Source organism: Octodon degus, unplaced genomic scaffold (assembly GCF_000260255.1).
Source record: "Octodon degus isolate 3935 unplaced genomic scaffold, OctDeg1.0 scaffold00047, whole genome shotgun sequence".
NCBI lineage: Eukaryota > Metazoa > Chordata > Mammalia > Rodentia > Octodontidae > Octodon > Octodon degus.
In genome coordinates, this window is record NW_004524623.1 from 6,230,488 (window position 1) to 6,239,326 (window position 8,839).

Here is an 8,839-nt window from a genome sequence, read left to right on the forward strand (position 1 = left end):
ACATCATTCACCAAACCAGCAGTCTTGCCCTCTGGGATTTGGGTCTTTGCTTCTGAAAGAAAGGTGGAAACTTCATTCAAAGCTCTCCCACCCCACCCCTGCCACCCCCACCACTGAAACATTACTCATGCATCCCACAAGCTCATTCCCATCCCATTTCTCAGATGCAGGGCCTCTGCTCCTATCCAAGGCAGCGTCTCCCAAGCAGTCCCTGTCTTCTCCCCTTGCTGCTCCAAGCTCTTCTCGTTTCTCCCTGTGTGCTGCATCCCCTCCTTGCCTGGACAAACCACCCAGTGACTTCTCATCTTCCACAGAAAGCTGCATTTGCTCCACCACGCCCTCCAACTACCAGAGTCCTCGGCTTTCCTCACAGCAGGACCTGCAGCATCAGTACCCACCCCCTCCACCTCCTCTCTTCCCATTCTCTCCTCCCGTTTCTCACCTGACTTCTGTCCTCACCCCACTAAAGCTGCTTGCCCAGGCCATCTCCTGTGACTCCTTCCTTCAATTGACTGTGACTGTCATTCAAGTGACTGTGACTGTCATTCCCTGCACATCTTACTTGATCTCTCAGGAGCATTTGACAAAAGGAACCCCTTCACACTTCTGGAAGCTTTTTCTCTCTCGGCTTCCCCTCACCACATTCCGCCAAACAGACTGCTCCTTCTCAAACCTTACTCACTCTCTTTCTTGTATATGTTTTCTGATGTGTGAATGCCCTGGGCTTGAGTCTATAATCATTTGACAAACCACACATTTTACTTGTTTATTAATACTATTCTCCTGTTATCCATGATTTCAGTCTCTGAAGTTTCAGTGACTCATGGCCAATATGACCTGAGACTTTTAAATAAAAAAATTTCATGGGGGCTGGGGAGATGGCTCAGTGGAATATGTTCTTCCCTGGCAAACTCAAGGGCCTGAGTTCAATCCCCGGTTCACCCCTCAAAAAAAAAAAATTCAGGGAGATATCTCAGTAAATTAAGCACCTGCCTGGCAAGCACAAGGTCCTGAGTTCAATCCCCAGTACCCCCCCACACACAAAAAATCAGAAATAAGTAATTCATAAGTTTTAAACTACACTATACTTAATGATATGATGGACTCTCTCTCACTGTCCTGTTTTGTCCTCCCAGTGACAACAATCACCCCTTGTCCTGGGTATCCTACCTTCCCATTCAGAAATCACTTAATAAGCTGCTCAGTTAGAAAGATTAACCCATGTGCCTATATTTAAGTATTATTATTTTATTTAATATAATATTTATTATATTTTATTGGTAGTTATGGTTAATCTCTTGCGTGGCTAATTTATAAATTAAACTTCACCATAGGTGTGTTTGCAAAGGAGAAAATAGAATAGATACAATTCATTATTATCTCCACTTTGGGACTGTGGGTCAAGGCAGGAATCTCTAATGAATAACGGAGAACTCTATACTTTCCTCACAAAAATCACTCCTCAAAGGATGGATTTTTTTTTCACTTTCTGAGAAGACTATAATAATTTTAGGATGTAGCTCAGTGATAGCGAACTAGCTTAGCATGCACAAGGCCCCGAGTCTTGTCTCCAGTACTGCTAAAATAAAACATAAAAAAGAAAAGTTTGAACCAAAGCTGAATCCCAACCTCAGCTCTGTCACTTCTTAACTATATTTCTTTGAGAAAGTTACTTTACTTCCTGGGCTTCATATTATTCATCTATAAATGGAAATAATATTTATATGGCTTTTGCAGGGGTCGTGATGTTTAATAGGTGACTAGCTCTTTAGAAGCACTCAGTAGAAGTTAATATTGTTTCTTTATCCTGGTTCTTTATCTCCAAAGGGAGTTGACACTCACCAAGTCTTTATGATTCAGCCTTCTCCATATCTCTTGATTTTCTAGTTCATTCCATATCCCATATCATCTGTCATCTGGATTATTTGTCAGGTTTCTAGCAGTTCTCCTTGATTTCAACATAGAATGATTTTTTAAAAATAAGATTTTGATTCTGTTACTCTCCACTTGAATACTCATAAACAGTTTCTCTTAAAGTTCAGAAAGGAATTCCAAGCCCTACAGCCTTTGAAATACAAATACTATAGTCTTTGACACTGAATACCTTGTCTTCCTGTGCTCCTTTTACTGGACAGCTCCTTCCAAAAGTGGCTCACCAAATAAGCATTACACCAAAAAAAAAAAAAAAAAAAAAAGTTACCAGGTCTTGTGGTGCTTGCATTTCTTTCTGGAGTTGGATTCCAGGCTCTTTTCTTCTCCAACAAAGAACTAAATGAAATGAGCAAAAACAGCATCAAAGTTTATTTGAAAAGTATAAGTGAAGAGTGAGAGAGAAACTCGCTCTGCCGAGAGAGCTTGGGCCACATAAAAGAGGAAAAAGCAACCTAATGTACACCCTGGGGGACACAGGGCCATGAGGAAGGCCACCACAGCGAGCTCTTTATGGCAGCTGTGTGTGTCTATTCTGTCCCAATCCCGAGGACACATATGCTATCTTCTACATATGAGTCCCACGAGGGTTGGTGCTGGGATCCCACACCTCAGGCTGACACCAGATCTAGGCCAGCATACCGAAAACCTGGTTGAGTTCTCAACGACATCTACATGCAGGGATTTGGGAGCTGTTCTAGGCATGTGTCCTGCATCTTGGAATTAGCAGTTTACGCCTACTTCTTCAGCTAGCTTTGCCACATGCTAATCGCCTACCTCACTCCTAACTTTCCTGCCGGTGTTATTTTCCAAGACTTCCTAGTTTTGTTGCAGTGTCTTGCTCAGCCCACACTTTTCTCTTCCATCTGGAATTCAGAACACAGTGTTCAGCACCAGCCTGCCCCAACTCCTCCATCCCTTCACTTGACTACTGCAACTCCTCATTCAGGTCTTGCCTCGAATGTTATAGATAGGTTTATAACCTCTATTAAAGGTTCCCATACACACAGTGCTTCCCCTTCAGTAGAAATTCTCACATTTAAAATTTGCTTTAAGTCTGCATGATTACTTTCTACAGTCTCCGAGAAGGCAAGGATGATATCTGCCAAGTTCCTGCAGAGTGCCCGAAGTCCTAGCATAGTATTTGCCTAGCAGGTAATATCTACTAGAGAAGTAACTATTTCCCACTAAAAGAATGGGAAAATGAGACATAGCAGAAATCCCTATAAAAAGAATGCTATAACTAAAGATTACAGGTCTTACCCCTAAAGTGTATCTGTAAGCAAATATATCCCACATAGAAAAACACTTCTTTAAAAAGCAAATTCAGATGAAAATCCTATTTCTAGCACTTAATGCTTTGTCACTGGACAGGGTTAACCTCTTGTTGATAAGCCATTTTATGCTAAAATGGAAACTTAAATGTATTTCTGTTTTATTTCGTTATTTTTTTTATTTGTTTCTCTGAGAGAAGTTCTCACTAGGTAGTTCCGATTGGCTTTGCATTCACTAGGTAGTCAAGGCTGGCCTCAAACTTACAGCAACACTCACACATTAGCCTCATGAGTGCTGGGATTATAGGTGTGTGCGACCATACCAAATTTAAACATATTTTTAGAGTTAATAAACATATAGTAGTCAGTTATAATAATATCATCATAACTGTTATTCTAAAATGTTATGTTTGCTCTTATTTTTGTTTTGTATTTTCCTTGTAAAACTTTACAACTATCATCTGTTAATATTCTGCAGGAATATAACTTCTAAAATGCAACTTAAATAGTATGTTAAGGTGATAGGATATCACCTCCAGTGAAAACAGAATATGACACTGACTCTTAATACTAATTTTGACAATGATTAATGGAAGAAGTAGCTACTCTATGGTTACAGTTTGTATTTCAAAGTTCCTGATATTCAGAAAGGATTATACTAGTTAGAATTAAGAACTGCTGCTCTTGGCCACCGCGATTTACAGTGCAGTTATGGCCAAGTCCAAGAACCACACCACGCACAACCAGTCCCGAAAATGGCACAGAAATGGCATCGAGAAACCTCAGTCACAAAGACACAAATTTCTGAAGGGGGTAGATCCCAAGTTCCTCAAGAACATGTGTTTTGCCAAGAAGCACAATAAGAAGGGCTTCAAGAAGATGCAAGCAAACAATGCCAAGGCCGTGAGCGCATGCACTGAGGCTATCAAGGCCCTCGTCAAGCCCGAGGAGGTCAAGCCCAAGATCATCCCAAAGAGAGTAAACCACAGGCTCGCTCGGCTTGCCTATATTGCCCACCCCAAGCTTGGGAAGAGTATCCGTACCCACATTGCCAAGCATTGCAGGCCTTGCTGGCCAAAGGCCCAGGCTCCAGCCGAGGCCCAGGCTCCAGCTTCGGCTCCAGCCCAGGCCCCCAAAGCTGCCCAGGCCCCCATAAAGGCTCCATAGTAAAAGCCTCTTATCTGCTGATGTTGAAACAGAAAGACTGGTGTTGGTGTGAACCCTGGGGTGCCATTGTGGGGGGCTGGTGTCCTCTTGTGCTCTTTGTACAAATAAACCTGAGGCAGGAAAAAAAAAAGAAAAGAAAAGAAAAGAAAGAAAAGAAAAGAAAAGAAAAGAAAAGAAAAGAAAAGAAAAGAAAAGAAAAGAAAAAGAACTACTGCTCTTATTTCAAGACTGGTACAGGCCAGGGAGATAGCTCGGCAGTCTAAATGCCTGCCTGGCAAGCACAAGGACCTGGGTTCAATCCCTGGTACCACATGCCGTGCCAGCCCCTCACTAAACCAGTAACCGAAACTGGGCGTGGTGGTGCATGCCTGTAACACCAGCTCTGTGAAGGCTGAAACAGGTGGATGACTATGAGTCTGAGTGCACAGCAAGATCCTATACCAAAAAAATAAAATAATTAATTAATTAAATTTTTTAAAAATCCTGGTAAAATTGACCTTCTGAGTATTTAACAACTGAGGTTTGGAGGCCAAAGCTAAAAAAAATTTAAAATAATAGTTTGGAGTTTTCCCCTAAGCCAGGCCCTGCACTGTGATGGGACTGCTCTCAAAGGATGTTACTACTCCAGAGAGTCACCGAACCACCTGAGAAGGAGGATTGTTGGACCCCAGGGGTCAACCAGAGTGCATTTTTCACAAAGGAGGGACACTATAGAGAAGATCTCTGTGGTTTCAAGAAAAGCCATACAGTCAAGAAAAAATCATGATCATCCTAGCAAAACACAAACAACACATTTCAAAAAACTAGAGGAGCTAAGAGTCTTTTCACATGGCCCGGAAAGTAACTGACCTCTAGGGAGACTTAACTGACCTGGACAGATATATAAGAAGATCAATTTTGATTAATAGAGGTCTCACTTTGACTTGGTTTTAAACACTCAATAGCAGAGTATAACCAAAAAGTAGAGTAATTAGTAATAATATAAAAACAAAAAAGCCAAGCTAGGCAAAAAAGGGGCTCCAAGCCCCATACCAGCTCCTAATGGCAGTCTCCAGTCATTCTTGTCATATTTCATCTCACAGCCATGAGAGGTCCTGACTCCTCATCCCACTAGCTCTTCTAAAGATGTGTCCTTTAGCCTGTCTTAGTATATTAGCAATATACTATTTAATGAACTTTCAAGTACCCTTTAGGTAAAGATTTGGCTTCTTGCATAGATGTACCCGTAAGATAAAATTGCCAATGTAAATATTTTAGCTATAAAACTTTGTTAACTTTATGGTATAAATTAACTTTCTGTTATCTACTTCAGAATTTATATATTTATTCTCTGGAGTCAGTCACTACAAAATGTCTTCAGAACTACAAAACACAGGCCAGATCCCTGATTGTAAGCCTCATAGTAAGAATCTTAATGGCCCACTGGTCACAAAAACACAGATATCTTTATTTAATGTATTCATTGGCCATTGTTATAATTAAAATAAGAGAACAATGAATTACTTATTGACAAAACAAGGAGGATGTATACTCTTAAAATCCACCTTTGTACTTGGGTAAATATCTCAAACCAAATAGATTAATGTTAAAGGTAAGAGGCTTATGCCAAACGCTTCCTAAATTTGTCTGACCTCTACCACATTTTGGTGCCATGATTCACTAACATTCTACTTTAATTTTGGGTCCTTCCTTGATTAACATTGGTATAAAATTAAGTTTAGAAGTCAGTGGCTTGCTAACCTTCTCTGTCCTCTTTTCCAGGCTATCGAAGGATGGCGGCTCATCCAACAACAAAATGCATCTTCCTTTGTTCTTTAGCTCAGAGTGAGGTTTTTTTTTTTTTTTTTTTTTTAATGTATTTGGTACAGGGTCTACTACATAGAACGGACTCATAGTGATTCTCCTGTTTTCAGCCTCCCAAGCGTTGGGATTACAGGTGCGTGCCACCATGCTCAGTCTCTATCACTGTCTCAGAGCCCCAGGGGTAGGACTGGCACCTCACACCAGGTATCGAACCCCAGCCCATGCGCTCTGCCTAAGCAAAGCTCTTTAGTCCTCTGAACTATCTGGCCAACCAGAGTGAAATTTTTGATTCCTGCCTCCTCAGGGCCACTGTCTCCTCTCAGCCTGAGGTAGCCATAAGAAGATGGATCTTTGAGCCTTCCACATCCTTTAAGTATAAGGGACCAAAGTTCATGGGTAAAATGGGAAAAATAAGTAAAGATAGGCAGAAGGAGGTAAAGAAAATAATAGTTCAAAAATTCTACCTTTAAGAAGACTGTAACTTATGGGCACAAAGTTACACAAGTTATCTATGTCTGTACCCCCTGACTTGGATATACTTTCTTCCAGCCCCATCACACCCCAAATCCCTTTTTCCCCATAGTAACAGTTTTTATTAGCTGAGGGGCGCTCCAGATTATCTCAAAGTAAGTGTTAAGAACTGCTAGCAACCATGCCAGGGGAGAGGAAACATTGCTTTTGTAGGAAAAGGCAGAAACGAAGCCAAGGGTCAGGTTCTCCTCCGGCTCAAGTCCACCCTCTCAAGAGGCTTCTCCTCTTGGCAGTGTCACCAGTGTCATCAGGAAATGGCCTGCAAGAGCTAGTTCACCTGGGCCAACAGTTTTTCCAGTTCCGGATGAGCGTTGAGCCTTCTCTTGAAGTCCCCTTCAGTGCGCTCCCTCGCTGACAACCTGGCTCCTGCAGGAAGATTGCTCTGGAGTATCTCCAAGAAAATCTCCAAAAATGTAGCACTCAGCCCGCTGATCTGAGCAACTCACTCGTGGTGGTCAGGACCGAGTCCAGGAACATTCTGATGCCTCGGTCCTGCATGCGGAACTCTTCCACGGTTTTGGTGGGCATAACATGACTTTCCTCAACTTTGATGGAGAGATGGTTGCAGAGATTGTGTACGTACTGAGAATAACTCTCCACCAGGGTTGTATCATATGCAGTCAGGTGAATGTTTAAAACCCTATATTCATAATCTGTCCCCAAATTAATTGGTCTCACTTCCACTTTTCCCTTCTTCTTGGGGTCTTGTAGGTGCTTGTATCTTCCAATGCCATGAGTGGGCTTTGTCTTGTGCTGCCAACTGGTGCTCATTAATAATAATAGGACTCTCTCCCCAAGTTTTGAATATTAGCAGCGAAAGGCTTCCTTTAAAATGGTATTGTTCCACAGGCACAGCACCTTTCCTAGGGGTCTGCTCATTTTTTGTTGCTGCAGCCTCTAGCTGTGAAAACCAAAGATCTACTCTGGCAGCTATGATTTGTGAGCCACTGAGAACATTGGCAGACTCACTTTAAATATACTTTAAATCCATTACTTAGGTTAGTTGATAAGGATCAGGAAGCTGATCTTAAGATATGGGAACACGGGCCAGCCAGATAGCTCAGTGAATTAAAGTGCCTGCTTAGGCAGATGCAAGGGCCCGGGTTCGACTCCAGGCATGCTGTGCTGGCCCCGTCCCTGGCGCAGGGTGTGGTGGCAAACACACCTGTAATCTCAGTGTTTGGGAGGCTGAAAACAGGAGAATCACTAGAGTGTGATCTGTGTAGTGAGACCCTGTAGACCTTGTACTAAAATACAGAAGAAGAAAAAAAAAAAAAAAAAAAAGATACGGAACAGACTGAGAAAATTCAAACAATGCTTTATGGGAAAATATCTTAGATCACCTATCTGTTAAAAAATAGACTGGGCTCATTTTTTCCACCTATAATATGGGTCATAATTTTTCTGCAGCCACCCTTTTTCCCCAGAAAACAAGAGCAAGATACAACTTCCCATAATTCACAAATTCCTTACGTGTCCACCTCTCAAAACACATTAAAAGCCCCATCTCCAGAATATAGTGCACCTCTCTCCTGAGGACCCGTACTCTATTTCTTTGAATATGTACTTCAAATTCTGCCTGATAAGCTTCTTTATGACTCTATAAAAAAAGAACAAGCAGAGCATTAAAAACAATTTAAGAACTTAAAAGCCAAGATGCCTTTCACAAAAGTATTGTTAAAGATACCTCTATCGATATCTGAACTATAATTAGTATTTTAAAGAAAACATTCTTTTCCAACTGTTTCTGGCAATTTCTCCACATGGGGCCCCATCTCTCTACTTCCTGCTGTTTCAGGGGCACTTGGGCGTCCCCTCAAAGCGTCACGCACTCATAGGGAGGCGGTTGGAGCAGCAAGACACTCCTAAGACGGTGCTTTTTCTCACGTTGCTTACACTGTCTGAAACACTGACCACCCACTCTCAGCCACCCGCAGTCCTTGTTCATTTATAACCTTCTATAATCTAAGACCTACAGGCACGTCTCTTAAAAAAAAATAGTGCACCTATGGCAATCAGAGCAACATGTGGCATATACAAAATTTCTGAGGGCTGGAGAGATGGCTCCGTGGTCTAAAGCACCTACTTAGAACAAGCTTAGCAAAGCATCAGGGACCGCGGTTCGATTCCCCCAG

General features: G+C 41.9%; 1 pseudogene; it reads right to left on the reverse strand.

Annotated features, from left to right (window-relative positions):
- Positions 1 to 6,972: 6,972 nt before the first annotated feature.
- LOC101566669 lies at positions 6,973 to 7,583 on the reverse strand (annotated as a pseudogene).
- Between the last annotated feature and the right edge of the window lie 1,256 nt (positions 7,584 to 8,839).